Raw genomic sequence first — 24,255 nt, 5'->3', positions numbered from 1 at the left:
TTATTTTTCACAGGCAAAGGGATACATGTGATCATAATTTGGAATTAAAAACCTTCAATGGTTTTCAGATCAATCTGAGTGCAAGCGCTACTGTAGATGTTACAAAGACAAAACATGCCAACATTTCTTGTCCAAATATATAGCATCTGGAGATCTGCACAAACAATTTGAATTTCCATAACGTTCCAATTAAAAGTGACATCAAGCCACATTAATAAGTCCCCAGAGGGCCTCCCCTTGGGGCCGTTATTTGCCAGAAATAATGGATCGACTGCCCAGGTCTCCTGTAAACTGCGAAGGAAGGAACACCAATCCGGATTAGTCAGCAGTATACAAGCACCTGCAATATTCCAAGAAAGCAGTTTATAACCACAGACAACCTTAGATCTACTATCTGTCCCTATATTTATTCAGCCCACTGCCTCAAGGACATTGCTGCTCCGAATCTGCCCCTGCCCTTGTAAAACACCCTCAGCTCTAGGGCCCAGAATTGTTACACCACTGAAGATTGGGGTCCATCATTCCCAAGAGAGGCCATCTATACGGAGTGAAAGTACTCGCATGATCTAATTGTTATAGCAGATTTTCCACTTGATAGCGCATGTAGTCAATACGCAGAAGGTCTTTTACAAAATCAGCTGATGCAAAAGAGATCTGTTTATAATCATGGTCAGAACCCAGAATTGTACCGTGGGTGCATCTCACTATGTCATCTCTAATAATTGAGGGACAGGCTTTTGTGTGCCAAATCCAGAATATGAATTTACGTATCAATGCTTAGGGAGAAGCAAAAGACCCCCATAGATACTCTGGGTGTATTTACCATAAAAACTGAACACACATGGGTGGTAATTCATAGAATTTAGCGCACAAGTGGCGCACGCGGCTGGCGCACAGTGGGCGCGTGCGAATCTCTGCGCCAGCCGCGTGCACTAAAATCCATTTCCGCGCACAGCGTATTCATGGATTTTAGCTACCAAAACCAGCCGTGGTGCATAGTGGCGCAGCGACCCTGCAGCAGCGCCAGTTACGCCCCCAAGAACGCCCCTTGCGCAGGGAAAAGCCATCAAAATCCCCAATCCAGCGCAAAGGGCTGTGCTAACCCTGTACCAGCACGGCAAGCGGGGAACGTACATTACTGGGGGGCACGGGAAGTTTCACACGAGATAGGCCCTGTGCGAGTGGGGTACATGTATTACTGGGGTTCGCGGGAAGTTTCACACGCGATTGACCCTGTGCGAGTGGGGTACGTGTATTACTGGGGTTCGCGGGAAGTCTCACACGTGATTGGCCCTGTGCGAGTGGGGTACGTGTATTACTGGGGTTCGCGGGAAGTCTCACACGCGATTTGAGCAATGGTACGTGTATTTTGGGGGGTGCGCGGGAAGTTTCACACGCAATTGGCCCTGTGCGAGTGGGGTACGTGTATTACTGGGGTTCGCGGGAAGTTTCACACGCGATTGGACCTGTGCGAGTGGGGTACGTGTATTACTGGGGTTCGCGGGAAGTCTCACACGTAATTGGCCCTGTGCGAGTGGGGTACGTGTATTACTGGGGTTCGCGGGAAGTCTCACACGTGATTGGCCCTGTGCGAGTGGGGTACGTGTATTACTGGGGTTCGCGGGAAGTCTCACACGCGATTTGAGCAAGGGTACGTGTATTTTGGGGGGTGCGCGGGAAGTTTCACACGCAATTGGCCCCGTGCGAGTGGGGTACGTGTATTACTGGGGTTCGTGGGAAGTTTCACACGCGATTGGACCTGTGCGAGTGGGGTACGTGTATTACTGGGGTTCGCGGGAAGTCTCACACGTAATTGGCCCTGTGCGAGTGGGGTACGTGTATTACTGGGGTTTGCGGGAAGTCTCACACGCGATTTGAGCAGGGTACGTGTATTTCGGGGGGTGCGCAGGGAAGTTTCACACGCGATAGGTCCTGTGCGAGTGGGGTACGCGTATTACTGGGGTTCGTGGGAAGTTTCACACGCGATTGGCCCTGTGCGAGTGGGGTACGTGTATTACTGGGGTTCGTGGGAAGTTTCACACGCGATTGGCCCTGTGCGAGTGGGGTACGTGTATTACTGGGGTTCGCGGGAAGTTTCACACACGATTGGCCCTGTGCGAGGCGGGTACGTGTATTACTGGGGTTCGTGGGAAGTTTCACACGCAATTGGCCTTGTGCGAGTGGGGTACGTGTATTACTGGGGTTCGCTGGAAGTCTCACATGCGATTGGCCCTGTGCGAGTGGGATACGTGTATTACTGGGGTTCGCGGGAAGACTCACACGCGATTTGAGCAGGGTACGTGTATTTCAGGGGGTGCGCGGGAAGTTTAACACGCGATAGGCCCTGTGCGAGTGGGGTACGCGTATTACTGGGGTTCGCAGGAAGTTTCACACGTGATTGGCCCCGTGCGAGTGGGGTACGTGTATTACTGGGGTTCGCGGGAAGTTTCACACGCGATTGGCCCTGTGCGAGTGGGGTAAGTGTATTACTGGGGTTCGCGGGAAGTCTCACACACGATTGGCCCTGTACGAGTGGGGTACGTGTATTACTGGGGTTCGCGGGAAGTCTCACATGCAATTTGAGCAGGGTACGTGTATTTCGGGGGTGCGCAGGGAGTCCTACACGTGAATTGGCAGTGTGGGTCCTCCCAGGTGTTCCCTCTACACCCTCCAAGGCCCCTGCAGGCAGCCCACACCACAGGGGACTACCCTGCACCCCTGGTCATGTCCCGCAGGCAGCCCATCCACCATGGGCAAGCCCCCCAGCCAAGTCACATGTCTGCTTGCACTACTGATCACCAACTCTTGTCCCCCTGCACTCCACCCGGCAGTGCAGGGCACCTGCCAGCAGGCCCCACTCATGTCCCACTCATGTCCCCCTGCACCCCCACCCCCCAGCAGTGCAGGGCACCTGCCAGCAGGCCCCCACTCATGTCCCCCTGCACCCCCACCCCCCAGCAGTGCAGGGCACCTGCCAGCAGGCACCGACTCATGTCCCACTCATGTCCCCCTGCACCCCCACCCCCCAGCAGTGCAGGGCACCTGCCAGCAGCCCCCCACTCATGTCCCACTCATGTCCCCCTGCACACCCACCCCCCAGCAGTGCAGGGCACCTGCCAGCAGGCCCACACTCATGTCCCACTCATGTCCCCCTGCACCCCCACCCCCCAGCAGTGCAGGGCACCTCACAGCAGGCCCCCACTCATGTCCCACTCATGTCCCCCTGCCCGACGTCATGACGATCCTCAATCATGGCCCTTATAGCCAGTCTCCCCAGCCCAAAGACCCAACCAAGTATTGCATCCACCCACATAGAAAAGGCAATTACATGATACAACCCCCAAAGGCAAGTATGTTACTGAACACATGTCCATCACACACACACAATGGGTGCAAGTGAATGTGAAAACCCACATCATGACATGCATGAAACCAATGAGATAATACCACACATCGAAGTATGGAGACAAATATGTATTAAACACAACATGAATGTAATTAAAAGAAAACACACAACAATGGGAATAATTAAAGAAATGCTGCATGCCCGTAAAAGAATAAAAAACAAGAAATCATAATCCAAAGAAATCCAAAAGAAATGGTGTCCAAAGTCACAGTCCAACAAAGCAAATCCAAAGGAAAAAGAAAGTGAAATCCATTGCTCCATGGTGAAAATAAAAATAAATGAGAATAATCCAATGGTGAACTATGTACAAATGAACAATCCAGGGTCCATGAGCCCAAATGATGAAATTAAATCTACCAAAAATACTACCTAATAAAAAACTATATACAAAAACGTGGTGCATGGTCCAAGCGCAACCAAAATAAAAAAGAAAATGAAAGGAAACCTTACACTATCTAACTATATACAATGGTGGTGGGCAAGTCCTGCGGATCACTCTGTGGTGTCCCGGGCCAGGGCATCATCGAACTCCATGTCGATGTCCTGGAGGCGGGCCTCTGCCCTGGCCCCAAGGTCTCGCAGGGAGGCACTCATGGCCTGTTCCAACTCCCTGCGTGTCGCCTCGAGGCACTCTGCCCGCCTCAACACCCGACGCATGGAGAACTCCGCCCTGACTATGGTGAGCCACGCCTCTTCCGCCCGCCGCCGCTCTGCATCTATGCGCTGGCCCAACCACAGCCACACGGAAGACACATCCATTCCTGGGTCCTCCTGCCCTCTGGCCGATGCCTGCCCCCCTGATGTCGATGGCCCCAAGCCATCATTACTGCAATCTAGAGCCTGCTCGTGCTGTTGCTGCTGTCCATGTGCCCTGTCCGATGATGCCTGCACATCCTCCATCAGCTGGTCTCCAGTTGTGGTGTCCACGCCTGCTGGACCACCGACTCCTGACTGTGGCAGGGATGACCCACCAACCAGGGCCCCTCCCAACAGTGCCACGTTGCGGCGCTGCACTTCTTGATGGCGTGGTTCTCTGCCCAGGAAGAACGCACGTCATCATGAATGTCACGCGTGCGCAACGCGACACCAATCAGGACGGAGCCCATACGTTCATTGGACCCCTCGTCCGCAGGTAGTGGAGAGGCAGATGACATGGCACTCTCCCCTACCTGCGGACGGGCCTGGGACGGGGCCTCCCTGCTGGTGCATGGTGGTGCAGTCACAGGGTCAAGGACAGGGACATTCACAGGCCCCTCCACGGGGACCTGTGCTGCCTCCTGACCCTGGCCCTGGACTGCACCACTTATACCAGTGGTACTACCCCCACCAGGCCCCATGTGTGGCTCAGTAGCAGGCTCCTCCTCCTCTGTGGAGACCACGAACCTGGATATCTCCATACCGTCTTCCGCCATTGCAAGCCCCTGTGGGGGCTCACCCGGCCCTTCCGCACCAGCCATAGTGGCAGACGCGGCACCAGCCCCCTCGATCCCAGATTATGGCAAGTCCTGGGAGGGTGGCTGGGCCTTGCGTCACCGCCGGGTGGAGGCATCCCCGCCGCTTGGCTCCACAGCGCCGTCTCCGCCTTCTTCTTCACTTGACGCTGCATAGAGGGAGACATAGAACACAAGCATCAGGGTACAGTACAATATTCCCCTAGACAGGAAGCAATAACACATGAGTGGCAGTGTCTAACATCACTTCCATCCTGTCCCTCCACAACACATGGGTGAATGCACATAACACACATGCATGGCGCCTGCAATCAACATCAGCATCCATGTACAAGGGCCTCTATTAATCAAAATGTTGCCTTCAAACTCACATGCATCCTGGCTCACACTGACCCCATGCACACACATCACCGGAGGGTCATGCATCATGCCTTGTACACCACAGATGCAGTGGATAGACACAGTGCATACAATGGTGACCGCACTGCATGAGTGAATCTACACATCATCACGTACATGTGTCATGAATCCATGGCGTATCAAAGTCACAGACAAACTTCTCAGACACACACACATGTACACCATATATGTACATGACAGCAGCACCCAGCCCTCACACCCCCACCATGTGCAAGAACAGACACTGGCATGCTTTCATGTGTGCATTTGCCATACAGCTGCCATGTAGCATTGGAACTCATGCACCAACCATGTGGTTCGCACATTAGTGGTCTCACATGCATGACCATGATGTCCCTGCACACACGCACCCATACATAGCCCATGTCACACATACAGGCAAGTATCAGACTATCAGCACACTGCAACATGCCCTGTCTCGCACACTCTGGACTGGCTAGCTGTGCACAACTGCCAGTCCTGGTCTCTGCCATACTCCTGCAGCCCTGGACAGACCATTACTTGATCTCGTTCACCCTAGAGGCAACCCCAGCACAAGCTAACAGCATAGCTCCAGCTGTCCAATCCCGAAATAAAAAAAAAACATCACCCCCGAAAACTTGATCCCGCTAATCACACCAGCCTTGAATGCCATTCCGGATCATACAGATCCATTCACGATGGTGGACATCTATAATAAAATCATGCTCTCATCCCTTGATGCCATAGCCCCTTTGAAGCTAAAAAAGAGCAAGCCCCGGAAACACATCAACTCCTGGTTTTTGCCCCACCTTAAAGCCCTCAGACAGGAAAAGCGATGCTGTGAAAAAATCTGGCGACCTTACCCCTCAGAAAATAACAAAAAAAACTTGAGCAGTCTAACTTCCCAATATAAAAAAGAAATTATATTGGCCAAACAAACGTCTTATAGTACGCGAATCTCACAAGCTAAATCTAACACTAGAGAGCTTTTCACAATACTTAAAGAGGTTGAATCCCCGATCCAAGTGCCCGACTCGTGTATCAAAGATAAAAACTGGTGCAGGGGCATACAAAATGCCCTAGCGAACAAAATCTCCTCCCTTAAGACTAAGATAAGCATTAAAAAAGAATCTCTGCTCTCCTCTACTAAGCCGAGTACCGTCTCCCATAAAAAGGTTCACCTGACTCAATCATCCCCCCCAGCGCACAACCCCTCCTTTAATTTTCATAAAGTATCCACCAAAGAGGTAGAAAATACTATTCTCACCCTCAAACCTTCAAATTGCCACGGAGACCTATGCCCCCCTCAACTGATTAAGGATGCAGCCCGTGATCTCGCACCATTTATTACCAAACTAATAAATGCGTCTTTCACATCAGGCACCATACCTAATAATTTAAAACAGTCCTGGGTCCTCCCTCTGCTTAAAAAAACGAATTTAGACGCATCCACTCCAACTAACTACCGCCCTATTACCACAGTACCGTTCCTTCTTAAAATCATCGACAAAATAGCATACCAACAGATCAACATTACCTTGAGCACTTCCATCTCCTAGGCGTCCGACAATCGGGCTTCAGGCCACAGCATGGAACCGAAACTGCACTTATAGATCTCAAGGCACAGATAGACGTGCTGGGAGACCAGGGTAAGACAGCACTATTGCTACTCCTTGATCTCTCTGTGGCCTTCGATATGGTCGACCATGAGATCCTGTACAACCACCTACAAAAAGCTGCCCACTTCTCTCAAGAAGCAACCAATTGGATCCAATCCTTCCTTAATAACCGCACGATGAGAGTCTTCTCATTGTCAGCAGCAGCCGACCCTACACCTATCACTTGCGGCGTGCCTCAAGGATCTTGCGTCTCCCCTACACTTTATAACATCTTCACGAAGCCCCTTTTTGATGATTTAGACGATCTGGGCATCACCTACACTAATTACGCCGATGATATCCAGAACCTCATCCCTTTGTTGGGGGATTATGACAAGGATTTGGCCTTCGTTAATAAAGTGTACCTCATCATCCAGGCAGGGATGGCCTCACACGGTCTATGCCTGAATGATGACAAGACGGAACTCATTATTCTAGGCTCTACACACTACCTCAACAAGCTGGGCCCCAAATACTCATTGTTCATAATTGACGATAACAAGATCAAGGTAGATAAGGAGGTTAAAACCCTCTGCTTCTATCTAGGTTCCACCCTTACCTTCAACAAACAAGTGAATGCAATGGCCTCCACCACCTCCTACACTTGCAAACTCATTAGGGCAGCCAAACCCTTTCTCTCCCCCACCAACTGTACCACCTTGGCCAGGGCGCTGATCCTGTCCAAGTTGGACTATTGCAACGCTCTATATGTAGGCTGTAACAAATATATCTCAAATAAAATCCAAATCCTCCAAAATAATGCCCTTAGAGCGGCCCTCAGTATCCCGAAGAAAGCCCATATCTCAGATTCTAGAAGATCTGTCAACTGGCTATCCACCAAGGACAAGATATTCCTTAACTCGGTGTCTCTGATTCATAAATGCCTCCACCAAGCAGCCCTTCAATACCTTATCGCCAGATTTACTAGACCCACCCTCTCTCGCCCCTCGAGAACGGCCAATTCCAACCTTCTTCTGGTGCCCAGGTTCAAACGTACAATATCTGGAGGCAACAGCTTTCCAGTAAAAGCAGCACAATTCTGGAACTCCCTTCCTCCTACCTGCAGGGAGGACCTACCCTACCACCAGTTCAGAGCCAGGACTATCCACTGGCTCAAATCTCTCGACTCATAATGACCTTCCGATGCCCAGATGCGCCACTACCATGTGGCTCCTTACCTCATTGAATGTAGATATGTTTATAGTATTGCCTATAGTGTATATGTTCTACCCTTCCTATTTGGCGTGATACATCCGGCACTGTAACCTCAGCTGGACCTCACCCTACTGTATGTAACTAAGTTTTGCAACCCTCTTGCTGCCTTTGCGGCTGGCTACCCCTGGGTTAGGTGCGCATTACAAATAAATACAATACAATACAATACAATACCAATGCTTGGCCACTTACCGCTCAACTCCAGACGGGTCTTCCTCTGAAGGATCTGGGCGTGGAGCGCTGGGCATACGTGTTCCAGGACCCTCATCTGGATGTCACTCATGCTGACCCGCGAACCCCAGTAATACACGTACCCCACTCGCACAGGGCCCTTTCGCGTGTAAAACTTCCCATGAACCCCAGTAATATATGTACCCCACTCGCACAGGGCCCTTTCGCGTGTAAAACTTCCCGCGAACCCCAGTAATACACGTACCCCACTCGCACAGGGCCCTTTCGCGTGTAAAACTTCCCGCGAACCCCAATAATACACCTACCCCACTCGCACAGGGCCCTTTCGCGTGTCAAACTTCCCGCGAACCCCAGTAATACACGTTCCCCACTCGCACAGGGCCCTTTCACGTGTAAAACTTCCCGCGAACCCCAGTAATACACATACCCCACTCAGTACATACGTGCTTTTATTTGTGCACACTTTTGTGATGCGCAGGGACGTTACCGCCTGCCTTTGTGTGGCGGACGTGTTTAGGCCTGTGCGTGTCTTTGCCTGTGCGAGGTTTGCCCTATTCGATTCCATGAATACGTATGGTTCGCGTGCGTGTGGGTGTTCCGTGTACTTCCCAGCAGTACTTCCCTAGTTATGGCTTCTTTTTCACGCGTTATTCCCCATTCCGCGTGTTACACCCCCTGTTCCGCCTACTTTTGTTGTGTGCGCTGCGCTATGTGCGCTTTGCTATGCGCTTAGTGCACACTGTTTGGAGACGTGTGCACCAGCGTGCGCCATGCACGGATTTGGCGCACAACCAGTGGGAAAGTAGCGCAGCGCCTTCCTTGAATCGCAAGCTTGCGCTGGGAATTTCGGCGCACGTTTGTTCCATGAATCGGTCCCATGATCTTCCTACGGTTCCGAGCAGTGAGTATTTACTTGCCCCAACCCATACCCTCTTGTATTCCCTAGGGGAAATTCCCTAGGGGAACGAGATTAGGACCAGACAGATCTACATGGGAAGGTGTTGTGATGTTAAAACCCCTGAATAGCATTAGGAATTGTATCAAGGGATAGTTGAGGCTAACTAAAGCATCTGGGAAAGCCATTCATATTAAGAGTTAGTCTACTTGAAAAAGAAGACCATAGAGCCTTAGAGGGATAGTTGTCCTTGTCAGTTCATGTCCCCTTGTGCCTTGGGATCAAGGAAGCTCTTGCCTCCTGTGAAAGACCAGATGGTGTTTCACTGTCTAAACCGCAGGGATCCCTTACTCAGGTGGCCAGAGCATGGCCATCACCTTTGGATCCATACACTGGGGGTGGACAATTGCAGGAGGATCACCTGGGTGAGGGCCCTTAGGGGAGTCGTGGAGGATTGCCCGATGGCGAGACATGGTATTGTCGTGGCTACTGGGCAAGTGCCCAGTACTTCACTTCTTGCAGGGTCCCAATGGACCCAGTCTTGGCGCCTATGGCACCGAGCTCATTACATAATGTGCTTAGCACACAGGACACAGAATGCACATGCAAGAAGGCCGGGCGGGGCCCTATTAGCACCACGCAAGGCACGTGCAGAAGACAGGAGGCAGAGCAAGGTGGGGCCACAAGGTGGGGCCTAAGGGGAGTGGATGGGGCCAGGCTATATAAGCTGCCCCCACCCGCATGCTGGCGCTTCGCGTTAGTCTGCTAGAGCAGTGTAACGCTTACCGCCGTCCAGAAGACCCTTACCTGGTTCAGCACGTGCATCTTCAGTCTCCGTAAAACTCCTGTACCTTACCTGGATGCAGCCACATCATTGCTGGAAGCACTGTCATCAGCTTTCTACTCTGCAGCCGTCCCGCGCATCCTACCTTGAAGCCTCACCATCGCTGGAAGCTCTGCCATCAGCTTCCCACTCTGCAGTCGCCGCATTCATTTTACCTGTCTTCTTGAATCCTCTGTGGGTGCCGCCCAACATCCTTACCTGTCCCGAACTCCCAGCAACATGGGACCATCTTCGAGCATAGCACCCACGCAGATCTTCATCTGCAGAAGCCTGCAGGAGTTTGGAAACTGCTCACCAGCTAACACCAACCAGCCGCACCTGTAAAGGGAATAAACACATAGACTTTAATACGTTAAAGCAGCGCAACTCACGAACTTGGCGCAACTTCTGGAACTGTCTACTTACCACTAGTGGGTCGTCCGGAATAGACTTTTTCACCATTACGCGCCCTTGAGCCATCTTCACCACTAAGGGGAATAGAGAACAATACATGGTTACGAACAATAATCTTTGGGCAAGAATTAACATAATAATACAGAAAATAAACATAGCTATAAACACTTACCTTCAAGACAGAATGGTCGCAGCTGGCCTGGACCTCCACAATCTGGACCAGTGACGCAACTAGGTCCAACCACAGCGCCCCTGCTGAAAGAAAGCAGGATGGAGAGCTCCTTCTTACTTAAAAACAGGTGAGCTTGCATGGGCAAACTCCTGCAAACTACATTTTGGCACGAAAGGGTCGAGGGGAACCGCGACATCATCACGCTATCCTCACTGCCTCTCATCTTCTCTCAGGAACAGTTCCAGCATTCTGTGTCCACGAAAACGCAGAAGTTGGGGTAAAGAAGCAATCCGAGGGAGTCAACTCCTGAGAGGGCTCCAACCGTGCCCCAACACCCCCGCAGAGACCAGGTGAGCGTAACAGGTATCCCTCTTTCCAAATACCCCTGTCCCATCCTATTTTATAGGATATTCCAACTTCCCAGATCCCACCCCCATTTCCTACAGAAACACTGAACTAAGGTCTGAGGCTCAAAGAATCACCACCCATGCAATACATTGGACATGTCCCAGTATTAAGATCAGGCATTTCCAGGCATTTGATCTTAATTACCTATTAGTTCTCCCCACGTGGTTAAAAGGTGGAGAACTGAGACACACTCTGAGAAAGGCGAGTGACAGGCTGATGGATGGAACTGAGGTACGGAGAAGCCTTGGACACCACAGCGAGAGATTGCTACCTCAGAAGGGCCATGAAGGTTGCACAAGGAAGCCCAGCCAGAGAGAAGAGACAAACCTCTTTTGTGTTTCAAGGATATCAGCCACCCTACTGGGTGAAGGGCAGAGTTGGGGAGGTGCAGCGGCAGTTGTGGTATCGGCCATGACTTCAGGATCAAAGTCACGAAAGGTGAAAATGAATTAACACCAACGGTGAGTTGATGAAAGCAATGAAAGTCTGGTCTGTGTTAAATTAAACTTAATGGCAACAGTATTTGACGAATGAAGGTTGCGTGTGTGTGTATATAAGACTTGAGAGAAAGCAAAACATTGTAAAAAAACGGTAAATTATAGATACAAATGAACAGAGAGGTCCGGCGAAAGAAGATGGCCAATCGAAAGTCTCTGTGAAATGTCTGATGCCATAGAAGTGGCAGGAAGAGAAAGAAACTGAGATGCAAGATTGTAACTCTTGTTGGGTTCGGGCCCGGCAGAGGGAAACCTGAATGTGAGAGATGTCTTTGAACTGTTAGGTTTGATCCCGGCAGAGGGAAACCTGGCTGTGAGAGATATCTTTGAACTTTGAAATAAGTACTGTGCTCGAAACTCCATTTACCAAGAGGCCTTGGTGTAGGAGAGAAAAAGTGACTTTTGATGAAAAAAGGTCAAAGTGGTCATGTCGTGGTAAGTGCAAAAGCCTCACCGTTTCCAAAGTCTTTGACAGTGGAAGGAAAGTGAAAGGAGGCTTGAGACCGACAGAGAGAAGCCTATGAAGGTATGATTGAAGCTTGGGGAAGGGAACCCCCAAAAATTGTGATTGAAAGGTTTGAGCCCAGCGGAGGGAAACTTGTACTGAATTGTGATAACCAGAATGAAACACACTTTTGTTGAACTATATTGCAAGCTAAAAGGTAACCTGGGCTGAAGTGAGAAACAACCGAGAGGCCCAGAAGATAAACTAGTGACTTTTCGTGGAAGGCCAAGTGGACACTAGTCCATGAAACAAACGGCATCCTTGTGTCCGAATCCAGAGTGTGTCATGGGGATTTACATATAACTCTAGAGGAGTTTTACATGACTCAAAATCTGCTTTAGGAGCAGATGAAAATGGCTCAACTCACTGCTCTGTTATATTTCCATTTGCAAATAAATTGATGAGTGATTACAACATCAAGAGGCTACGATGCTGATTCAAACTTGAGACCTGGGAAACGCCTAGCAATCACTCATGCAAGATGAAGTACAACAATAAAATCTCATTGAGCAACTTCGAAATGAGGTAAAACACATCAACAAGAGAGCACAGAGATAGAAATGAAGTTGGCTGCACTACAAGATACATATAAAGAGAGTGCAGAAATGATATGTCACCTTCAACATGAATTGAATGACCAGACTAGTCACAAGTTGTTGGATGAAATTGTGACTGCCAAACAGTCCATAAAGGAGCTTAAAGAAGAACAGTCAGTTTATCATATGAGGGCTTGACTCCCAAAATGACTTTGATCAGATGTACCAAGATTTAAATATTCTGAAACAGAAAATTCAAAAGATGTAATGAAAAATACATCTTACACCAGGATACCAGTGTGTTCTGTTACAAAAAGTGAATCAGATGAAAATGGATGTAGAAAAGGGTAAACCTGATTCTCAGGAGCAGACCATTATCAGGGAAGAAAATATAGAGCTTAGACAGCATTTAAAGCAAGGTGACCTATTACATGCAGTGCATAGTAGAGACGCTCAGGAGAGAGAACTTGTCATTTAAAAGAAAAGTGCCAGGAATATACGTGCATAACGCTATACTCTCGGTGAGAATACTAGATGCTTCAAGATGAAGTACAGAACATAAGGGATTGCTTGGTGGCTCAGAGCAGTGTGTTCGAAGCCAGTTAAGAATTAGTGTCAGAGTTAAAAACTCATCTCTCTGAACATAAGCAGGACATCATGGAAGAGAGAAATAAAGAGTGAGAAATTGAATAATTATACCCAAAAATATAAACCGGCATTGAGACTCCCTGGCTAATAAGGGTATGGGATAGGGCCCTATGACCAAGGAGATTTGTCCCTCCCATTAAGGACCTCATGCCAGTTAACTACAAACTCCCAGATACAGACTGGAACTGACCTCACACGTACCACTTATAGAGAACAGAGAAACATACGGCAGGGGGCCTTACCTATTGCTGGCCAACCTGATCAGGAAGACCAGTCCTCATCTGACATTGATGAATAGTCACCTCTACCCAACAGAAGGGAAGGTTGCTGGAGCAGTGTGTCATGCAAGACCAAAAATAGTCCTATGAGTACTTCTGATCCTGAACAGGCATATGATAAGAAAATCACAGATGTATATTAATATAAAATCATATTGTAAAGAGAGCCCACTTCACTGAAGAGAAAAGCAAAAGCTTCAAAAGCTCATTCAAACCCTCAACCTAATCCTGCTTCCCAGAATGCCCCAACACCTGGGTCGGATGCCCTGGGGTGAAATGACTGAAGGAACGTTCTGACAATTAACAGGTTCCTGAGGATGGGGCCCTTGTTAAAGATAGATGTCAAGTCCTTGGGGAAGTTTCCTTTCTTGCTAGAACAGAACCTCTGGAAACCTCTGAGCCTGATAGTGACTATTCTACCCCTGGGATATTAGAACCCAAAGAACAGAGGGTAAGTAGAAGAGGTCAAAGAAAAACTAACTTTGTAGAGAAACAAAACAAAATTATCACCTTTGAAAACAGAAGAATCCCCAGATGATTCAGGAAAGGAAATCAACTCTTCCAAAAATGGTGGACCCCTCCCAAAGAAAAATGGATCCCAAGAGGTAATGATTCCAACAAGGTAGGTATGGAGACCGACCCAGATCGAGAATTCCTGTAGAGGTATCCTCCCCACAAACAGGTTCTGAGAACTGTCTTCAGACCAAGGGGGACAGCCAAGAACCTGGGTAGAAATAAGATTCTGCCAGCTACACAAATTGCCAGATGTAAACATCTTTGTACAGGTCCAAAATCTCGAGCTGGCACATAACTCACACATTCTTTGTACGCTTGAGGAAAAAGATTAGCAATTTTATGTCCTGGTTAAGGTACAGTGACAGTGTGAATTATTGGCTCTGGTGGATACTGGATCCCAAGCTACTCTCCTGTACAAGAGGTTTTTCGATCAACTGAATTTAGGAAGGGGTGAGAGTCATCAGATTCCCCTCATACCACTTCTTGGACAACACAATTTGAATGGGAATGATATTTCCATCGAAGGGACTGAGGATCTAGAAATACAAATTGGGCGACATTGTTTAAAACACCCAGTGATAGTCATGACCACATAGGTTAGTCCTTGTTTACTGGGGAATGATTTCCTTCAGATGTTATCACCTCTGAACAACTGCATGAACCAGGTCGTCTGGATCCAGACTAACCGGCCCATCAAACTAAAGAGAAGTACAGATTATGTGAGTCCAAACAGCACCTGCCATCTTTTTGTTGACCGGCGTAGCTATCAATCTAAATTTCACTTTCAGAACAATCAAGACCCAGAAATCCCCCTAATTTCTGTAGGAGAACCATCTGGTGATGGGAACTCTTCTCAACTCCTGACAATCACCCTTCCTCCGAGTTGCAAGTGGCATTCCACACTGGAAGGGAACACTCTGAAATGTTATATAAGTTACAAATTTGAAGAAACAATGAATTCCTTGAAAGAGGAAGATGAAAAACCAGCCACAATTCTGACCAACATTCAGAAAAAGAGTGAACACTTGTCTTTACCTATTCAGATAAATGAGGGGAAGGAGCCAGTAGTCGCCATTGTAGGCCTGAATAATGGAAAAAGTTTAATCAGTGAAGGATTATTCAGGAAACTTCAAAGAGATCGGACCATTCCCACATTTAAATTGATTGATAAATGGGAAGTGGGCCTTGAAACACCAAATTCTAAACATTTCCTGCCTAGCAGGTATATGCTAAAAATGTCCATTGGCAACAAAATTATAGAACAAAATTGTTGGGTCATTAGAGATGTTCCTTCTGACTTTTATTTGGTTGGTGACATTCACAAATGATTCGCAATTAGGCTAGATTTTTTATACAACAAGGTGTGGTCACGACTGACGGTAACCCCACAGACTTTGACAACATCGAAAGAGCATTTTGGTCAGCTCAATTTCTGACTTATACTGTTGAAGGTCAGTTGTGAAAAGAGGTTACCATCAAAGGACAGGTGCAACAATTCACCATTCCCCTCAAAATTAAGCAAGGACAGAACCTCAAATATACAGATGCCTATATAAACCTGTAATCTTACCTTCGACAACAAGGTTTATATTTACATCCAACATCTTTAGTGGATGCAAAAACATGACACGATTCGAATATTGGTGGATAACAGTGACCCTCAAAGTATCCCTTTGGGCACAGACACCTCTATTTGAATGGTGGTTGATGCCCAACACTATTCTATTGATATAGGTAATGAAATAATTGGACCAATCCCAAACAACTGTTTCAACTGTTTCAGTGACAGTATTCCTCCAGAAAAGATTCACGCCCTCTTGGGGTAAAAGAGGTAACCTGTGATATCAGGAAGGATGAGGTGTTATTTAGAGTCAACAACTTCCTCAAATCCAAGGAACCTCATTTCCAGATAAACACCATCATAAGAGATCTCTCCACACAACTGGAGGATACAGCTGAAGTTTCCAAGCCTGTGGTCTTTCTAGGTTTCATGCAGATGGTAGAGGAACATATCAATCTAGCCAAAGTCTGTGAGAACGAAGAACAAACACAGTCCCTTTAACAACCTGGTACTGTGGATACTAAAACCCAATGGACAATGGAGACTATGTTCATACCTGAGGGAGTTAAACAAATGGCCCACATGTCAAGATGTCCACTTCCCTACATCGATCAAGGCCTGGCACAGATCCAAATATCAAAAGTGTAAACAGCCATTGATTTGACCAACAGTTACTGGACAGTACCCATGAGTAGGGAAGACCAATAAAAGCGTGCCTTTAACTTTGGGGGGCAGCAATATATCTAGACCCAAAAACCCTTCAGATATATAAACTCCAGATATGAGTTAAATATCTTCATGCATAAGGTCATGCCCGATTTGGGCGTAAGGGGAAACCTGGTTCATATAGATGATGTATTAATCAAGATCTCAACTGTGGAAGAACATATTGCAGAAATTCACTATGTTCTGACCAGTTGCCGAAAGCCAGAGCAAAACTGTCCTATGAAAAAGCACAGTGGTATAAGATCAGAGTGAACTTTCTAGGGCACGAAATCACCACTTAGGGTTTCAACCCCCACACAAAGCAACTGGAAACCTTTTTGAAATTGTAAAGACCCTACTACTCTGCGAGAATTGAGAAGCCTTCTTGGACTCACTAATTATAGTCAAAAGTTCAGTGAAGACTTCGCAAAGTTCACTCGATCCTTGGTCTATTTATTAAAGGCCGAAGTCAAGTGGGAGTGGGGTCTGGAGAAATCCAAGGCAGTTAAACAACTGAAAATAAGCCTTTCTCAAGCTCCTTGTTTGCCTTACTCCATTAAGAATAGTGAGTTCTTCTTGGAGACAGGGTTTTCCGATACCTGCCGAACAGCTGTATTGTAGCAAAAGCTTGACAAGGTCAAGAAAGTTATCTCTTATGCAACTAAAACTTTGTCCTCAGTGAAGGAACAATTCAATGATTGTGAAAAGGCTTTCTTGGCAACGGTATGGGCAGTGAAAAACGACTATCTATTTATCCAGGAGGAGAACATCATCGTAGAGACTCCTCACCAATCCTTGCATTATTCACAAAGTGACAGAAACCAGGCTGGGAATATGAGTAATTCCAGAATTACTTGCTGGATTCTATCCATGCAAGGCTTTCCTGTGGAGGTCAGATATGGCCAACACAAGAAGAGTCCTCTAACACAAGGATTGGCTGATTTGCATGATTGTGCTCAAGCAAACTGTCTCGGCGACAAAAGTCTAATGACCAAACACAATATGGAAGCGTACCTAACATCACCACAAAAGGTCTATGAAGAAGACACTTGTCAGGGGATATCTTTATCAACCAGTTTATACGGACAGGTGCTCTTACCAAGTTGCCCATAACGGGTAAAAAGAACTAGTTGCTGACATTGGGAATGCCTGGATGAATGATAAATCAGAGCCCTCTGTTGGTTACAAAATAGGACCCAGAAGTAGTCAAGTGACAGAGTTGATGGCCGTTCATCAAGCCATCCTCACTGCAGTCTACCACCAACCCAAAGAACTGATGATAATCGCTGACACTGACTATGTCAGGAATGGGATTGTGGAACACCTGATAAACTGGAAGAATAGAGGCATGCGTTTTGCAAGAGTGGTTGCTGAGTGGGCTGTCTTGAACTTTGGTACAAATTGTTTTTAAAAGGGTCTACTAAGGAATTGATTGACTTTATTCAGTGAATAGTGGCTCATTTTTCTTATTTTTTCTGTTTTTCCATAGTACATTGTGTAACCAGTCCATGTCATTGACGATTTTTGGGTCATTTCTCGACTTCCTGCCTGCCCCTTTCCCAGCAACCTCTTCAAAACCATCAACACTGCGCGTTTAGCGCGCGCGTTTTGCAAGAGTGGTTGCTGAGTGGGCTGTCTTGCTGTCTCGCGTGCAAGCGTGCTGCGGCTGTTCTCTCGCTCTCCCTAATTAGTTGATCACCAACATATTATGTCAACTACGGTCAGTAAAAAATTCAAATTAACATCAGGCATGCCTGTAATTAATCCTAGCCAATTTTTTAATTTAGAAATGGCAGCGAACAAAATTAATACTAGACTAAACCGCAAAAAGCATAATCTCCAGCGCTCAATATCACTTTCATCTGACATTCGTTTGTATTATTCCCAAGATACCCTGTCCAGCCTAGAGAGTGGGTCTAATGTGTGTGTGTTAACCAGTCCTCCGCCACCTTTGACCCCAATACAATCATTATGTTCGGAGACTGGGTTCGAGAGCGTGTTGGCTGAGGCCAGTGTGAGTGATAGTTCTGGACTTTTGCCCATTACTAGCACACATGTAAAATCCATTGGTGTTGTTGAAGTCGAAAATATGAATGAAATCCCTAGTACATTGATTGTCGCTGATGTGCATGTAACCCCCAATCTTTCAAGCGAAGTGACTGATTTGACTCTTGTGACAGCCTGTACTCTGGATGATCCTCAGGGTGGTGGAGAGTCCCGGCCCCAGGTTGATGTGTGCTCGCAGCCAATGTTGGAGCCCTTTGGTTGCTCAGTGGCAGCCCAACATTGTTTGCGTGCTGTCCATGAGGAGCTTGTTCGAGCAGGGGAAATTGATGAGGAAGTCATGGAAGTCATGGAATTTGTGAACACTTCGGGAGGACCGAACTCTCCCTTAGCTGATGTTATGTATATTTGTTCAAATACTGGGGATTTAATTCAATTACAGTCAGATAATACAATGGGGCCAGAAAACCAGGTAAGCAATTCTGGAGGAGGGGTGAAGCCTACTGAAAATTGTCACCAAACCCCCCCAGACAATAATCAAATGTCTAACTCCAATTGTATTGATGAATCGCCCTCTTTCATTGCTCCGACTCCTCGAAGGACAAGGTTTGAGGAACCCCATCGAGAGTCTGACTTTTTCATTAATAAGAACTGCTCCAAGCGGTTTTCTTTTCCGGAAGCCCCGGCGCTTAATAATACTCTTAGCGCCATGAATACTGCGTTGCTTTCATTAGCGAAACTTTACGAAGTACTAGATGGTAAGCTCAATCATCAAACCATCCTACTAGAGCAAAGCCTACCAGCCCCTCCTCTCCCGCTTTAAAGGGAGAGGAGGCGGACCGGCAGGCGAAGCCGCATCAAGGCGAAGGCCACAGGACAAGGCCAACGCCGCTCTCTGCAGCTCCGCTGCGAGAGCCCACTCCAGGATCCCTCATGCCCCACTCGGCCACCATGGAGCTCGCCCCCCCTGCCGCCGCCATTGAGGCACACGCGGCCTCGAAGCCCGCAGCCAGCTGCAACACGGAGCAGCGCCCCGCCCACACACAGCGCCGCCGTACAGCAGCTGATGCAAGATCAGCTGTTCAGCCTACCAGCCCCTCCTCTCCCGCTTTAAAGGGAGAGGAGGCGGACCGGCAGGCGAAGCCGCATCAAGGCGAAGGCCACAGGACAAGGCCAACGCCGCTCTCTGCAGCTCCGCTGCGAGAGCCTACTCCAGGATCCCTCATGCCCCACTCGGCCACCATGGAGCTCGCCCCCCCTGCCGCCGCCATTGAGGCACACGCGGCCTCGAAGCCCGCAGCCAGCTGCAACACGGAGCAGCGCCCCGCCCACACACAGCGCCGCCGTACAGCAGCTGATGCAAGATCAGCTGTTCAGCCTACCAGCCCCTCCTCTCCCGCTTTAAAGGGAGAGGAAGCGGACCGGCAGGCGAAGCCGCATCAAGGCGAAGGCCACAGGACAAGGCCAACGCCGCTCTCTGCAGCTCTCCGCTGCTCGACGTCGCTGATGGCACACAAAAACTCTGCCAATCCAGGCCAAGGTAAGGCCAACATCCCCCTGCCCCCTTGTCTCACGCTTTACCCGCATGCTCTCCGCTGCACAACAGTAGGAATGCGCGCCTACGCTCCCGCACCCTGCTTACCAACCTCAGCAGCTATACTCCTACCATCGGCTACCGCAACGCCAGGTTGGCCATAAGAAGCCAGCTGCCAGTACTCTTGAGCGCTGCCACCAAATGCACCCTGGGCCACAGGGTCACCTCGCAGTCTCCCGCCACGACGCAACAAGTCTTCAAGGCCTGTACGTACAATCACTACCCCTCCATTAACACTAACTCTCTATCCCTACCTCCGCCCCTTGGCCCCAATGCAATTACCGCTATCGCCCACTCTGCCACTCTGGAGTGTGTACGGCCCAATGATGTTCATTTGTTTTCTGAACCCACTGCTGGTGCTTCCATTGACTGTTTGCGGCCTAATGATGTTCATATGTTTTCTGGTCCCACTGCTGGTGCCTCCATTGACTGTGTGCGGCCTAATGATGTTCATATGTTTTCTGAACCCACTGCTGGTGCCTCCATTGACTGTTTGCGGCCTAATGATGTTCATATGTTTTCTGGTCCCACTGCTGGTGCCTCCATTGACTGTGTGCGGCCTAATGATGTTCATATGTTTTCTGAACCCACTGCTGGTGCCTCCATTGACTGTTTGCGGCCTAATGATGTTCATATGTTTTCTGGTCCCACTGCTGGTGCCTCCATTGACTGTGTGCGGCCTAATGATGTTCATATGTTTTCTGAACCCACTGCTGGTGCCTCCATTGACTGTTTGCGGCCTAATGATGTTAATATGTTTTCTGAACCCACTGCTGGTGCCTCCATTGACTGTTTGCGGCCTAATGATGTTCATATGTTTTCTGAACCCACTGCTGGTGCCTCCATTGACTGTTTGCGGCCTAATGATGTTCATATGTTTTCTGAACCCACTGCTGGTACCCCCCTTGATTGTGTGCTGCCCAATGACACCTTAGTGCCCCCTAATCTTACCGCTGACTCCCCCCTGACCACCCCACCTAGCTCCTTTGATCCTCCTTCAGCTACCAGCCTCCCACTCCCCCTGCCTCCCCCCAGCCGCACGCTCTTGTGCGCCCTGCTCAATGCCCGCTCTGTACCAGCCCACGCCCTCGACATCAATGACATGCTCATAAAAGACGAACTAGACCTCCTCATCCTCACTGAAACCTGGCTCAATGAAAGTTCGGGCCCTGCCCTATCACTGGCCATCCCACCTGGTTACTCCATCTACAGGAAAGACCGCACCTCTCAGAGAGGTGGAGGCGTTGCCCTCATCGCCAAAGACACCCTCTCCATCAGAGAAGTAGAAGGCATCCTTGACAGCAATAGCGACTACCTCCCTCTAAAAATTAACGTATCAGCTAACTGCACCATATCCATGCACATTGTCTACAGACCCCCAGGACCGTGCACCGACTTCCACGACACACTCATCTCTGCACTCTCTCATAACATCAAAAAGACCTCACAGGTCCTACTCCTCGGTGACCTTAACTTAGGGTTGAACGACCCCAAGGACTCCCCTGCAAAACACCTCAAGAAGGCACTCTCCAACCTAGGCTTCACGCACTCCATCTCCCAGCCTACACACATCAAAGGACGCACCCTTGACTGGGTCAGCCATCACAACTGCACCCTTCTCATCAAGGACAACAACCCTATTCCTTGGTCCGACCACCACTACATCCAATTCAACCTCGGAACTAACAAAGCTGCCTTCTCCCCGCCACCACCCTGCCCCGACACGTACTCCAGAAGTTCACGCCTTCTCACAGCCGAAAACCTGGCACCCTACCTCCTTAACCCAGCCCTTCAAACCCCCTCTTCGAACAACCCCGATACCTTAGCTAACACCTTTAAGGATATCATCACATCAGCTGTGGATGCCATTGCCCCCCTAACTCTCAAAAAAGCCAAAAAAGCCAAACATGCCAACTCCTGGTTCTCCAAAGAACTCCTTGATCAACGTGCACAGAAGAGGGTTGCTCTCTCCACATGGAAAGCAAACCCGTCTGAAGCCACTAAACAAAAATTCAAAGCCATTTCCAAACTATATAAGACCAAAATCACTCGAGCAAAGGCTGCCTCCTTTAACACCAGGATTGCTGACGCTAAGTCAGGCTCCAAGGAACTTTTCACCATCTTCAGGGAACTCGAAAAACCATCTGCCCCCCCCCCTCCTCTATCATCAAAGATGACAAATGGTGTAACAACATTCAATCTGCCATGCTTGAGAAGCTCAACACTCTCCAAAGTAAAATTCGTGGCCACCAAAAAGCCCTCTCCGAGATTATAGCGAACATGCATGCTAAACCACCCACCAAGACCACGTCCGCCCCGCTGTTCGAATTTAAAAATATCACAGAGCAAGAGGTCATCACGCTGCTCAACTCCATTAAACCTTCCAACTGTAAAGGGGATGCATGCCCCGCCAGCCTCATCAAGGATTCCGCACCCAGCCTAGCCCCCTTCCTCACAGCCTTTATCAACTCATCCTTCCAATCAGGCCATGTTCCACCAGGACTTAAGGAAGCTTGGGTTCGCCCGCTTCTCAAGAAACCTTCTCTTGACCCAACCGTCCCGGGGAACTACAGGCCCATTACGACTGTACCGTTCCTTCTCAAAATCTTGGACAAAGCAGCTTACCTGCAAGTCCAGAAGTTCCTAGAGGACAACCGCCTCCTCGGTCTACGACAATCTGGCTTCCGCCCTCGCCATGGCACTGAAACGACCCTCCTAGACCTGAAAAACCAAATGGACGATCTCAGAGACGCAGGCAAACCGGCCCTTCTACTGCTCCTTGACCTCTCTGCTGCGTTCGATCTGGTCGACCACAATACCCTGTGTCACCACCTAGCCACACAAGCCAACTTCTCCCCTAAAGCCTGCCAATGGATCACCTCCTTTCTCAAAGAAAGGGCCATGAAAGTATTTTCTGAAGTTGCTGCTGCCACCCCCAGCCTCCTCACCTGCGGTGTCCCCCAGGGCTCCTGTATCGCTCCTACTCTATACAACCTCTTCACGAGGCCACTGTTCAGCATCTTGGACTCCCTGGGTATCTCATACACCAATTATGCGGACGATACGCAGGTACTCATCCCACTCACAGGCGACTACCTAGCGGACTCTAACACCCTCTCCTCTATCTACTCTACCATCCAATCCTGGATGGCGGAGAATTGGCTTTGCCTCAATGGTGAAAAAACCGAACTCCTCCTTATTGGCTCACCTTTCACCATCGGCAATCTCGGAGAACAGTACACCTCTTTCACCATTGATAATATTCCAATTAAAGTCTCTAACCATGTTAAGACACTCGGAGTCTACCTTGACTCCGACCTGTCGATGGACAGACAGGTCAATGCCATCGCCGCCTCCTCAGCCTACTACACCAAAGTCATCAACGCAACCAGGCCTTTCCTGGCCCGTCAAAGCAGCCTCACGATTGCCAGGGCCATCATCGGATCAAGACTTGACTACTGTAACGCCCTTCTCGTCGGGACTTCCAACAAAAACATCGCCAAACTTCAGCTAGCCCAAAACAATGCTCTAAGGGCAGCCACCGGCACCGCAAGGAGAGACCACATCTCCGAAATCAGAAGGCAAGTGCACTGGCTCCCTGTTAAAGAAAGAATTGTCTTTAAAACTCTTGCCATCACCCACAAATGCATTCACGGCTTGCCCCCCCCTACCTGACGAACAGAATCACCAGGCACTCCGCCACAAGACCGCTTAGATCTTTCTACGCCAACACCATTGTCAGGCCTACCTCGCGGAAAGTGCGTGCTGGTGGCTCCAGTTTCCCCACCCTAGCAGCCACGCACTGGAATGCCCTGCCACCTCACCTCAGACTCATCGAGTCACACCTAGCCTTTCGCAAGGCTATCAAAACCAGACTCTTTGTATGACTTCAACCTGTTTCTGCCTATATGCCTGCTAACCTGTAACTAAGAGCCTCCTGCACCCGAATGTAATCTTAAATCTGTGTATCCTCTGTAACAGCGCCTCAATGCCTCATGGGCTGCAAGTGCGCTTAACAAATGCAAATAAATAAATAAATAAATAAATAAATGCAGTAACGGTATAGCGGTGCTTTCACAAAAACCGCCTGTCGAGCAAGTGACCTTGCGGTCCAATGTTGAGACTGTTCAAGGCTATCGGCCTGATTCATGTAGCATAGTGAATACTGATTGTATACAAGTGTGTGTGCTGTCTGAAACAGAAAATAACCGAAGTCTGTGTGAGGTAGATCCCAATGGTTGTAATCGACCAGCCGTGCAAATGGTTGCTGAATCTGATCCATCTATATCCAATAGAGATACAGTACAAAACAATCTCAGCAAATATATTGATAGCATAGTTACCAATGACCCTGATGGCCTGATCAAGGAGAAAGAGACCTTACCTACCACAGTAT

Source organism: Ambystoma mexicanum, chromosome 7q (genome assembly GCF_040938575.1).
Source record: "Ambystoma mexicanum isolate Mex_15411 chromosome 7q, UKY_AmexF1_1, whole genome shotgun sequence".
Taxonomy (NCBI): Eukaryota; Metazoa; Chordata; class Amphibia; order Caudata; family Ambystomatidae; genus Ambystoma; species Ambystoma mexicanum.
This window is presented reverse-complemented; position numbering follows the sequence as displayed.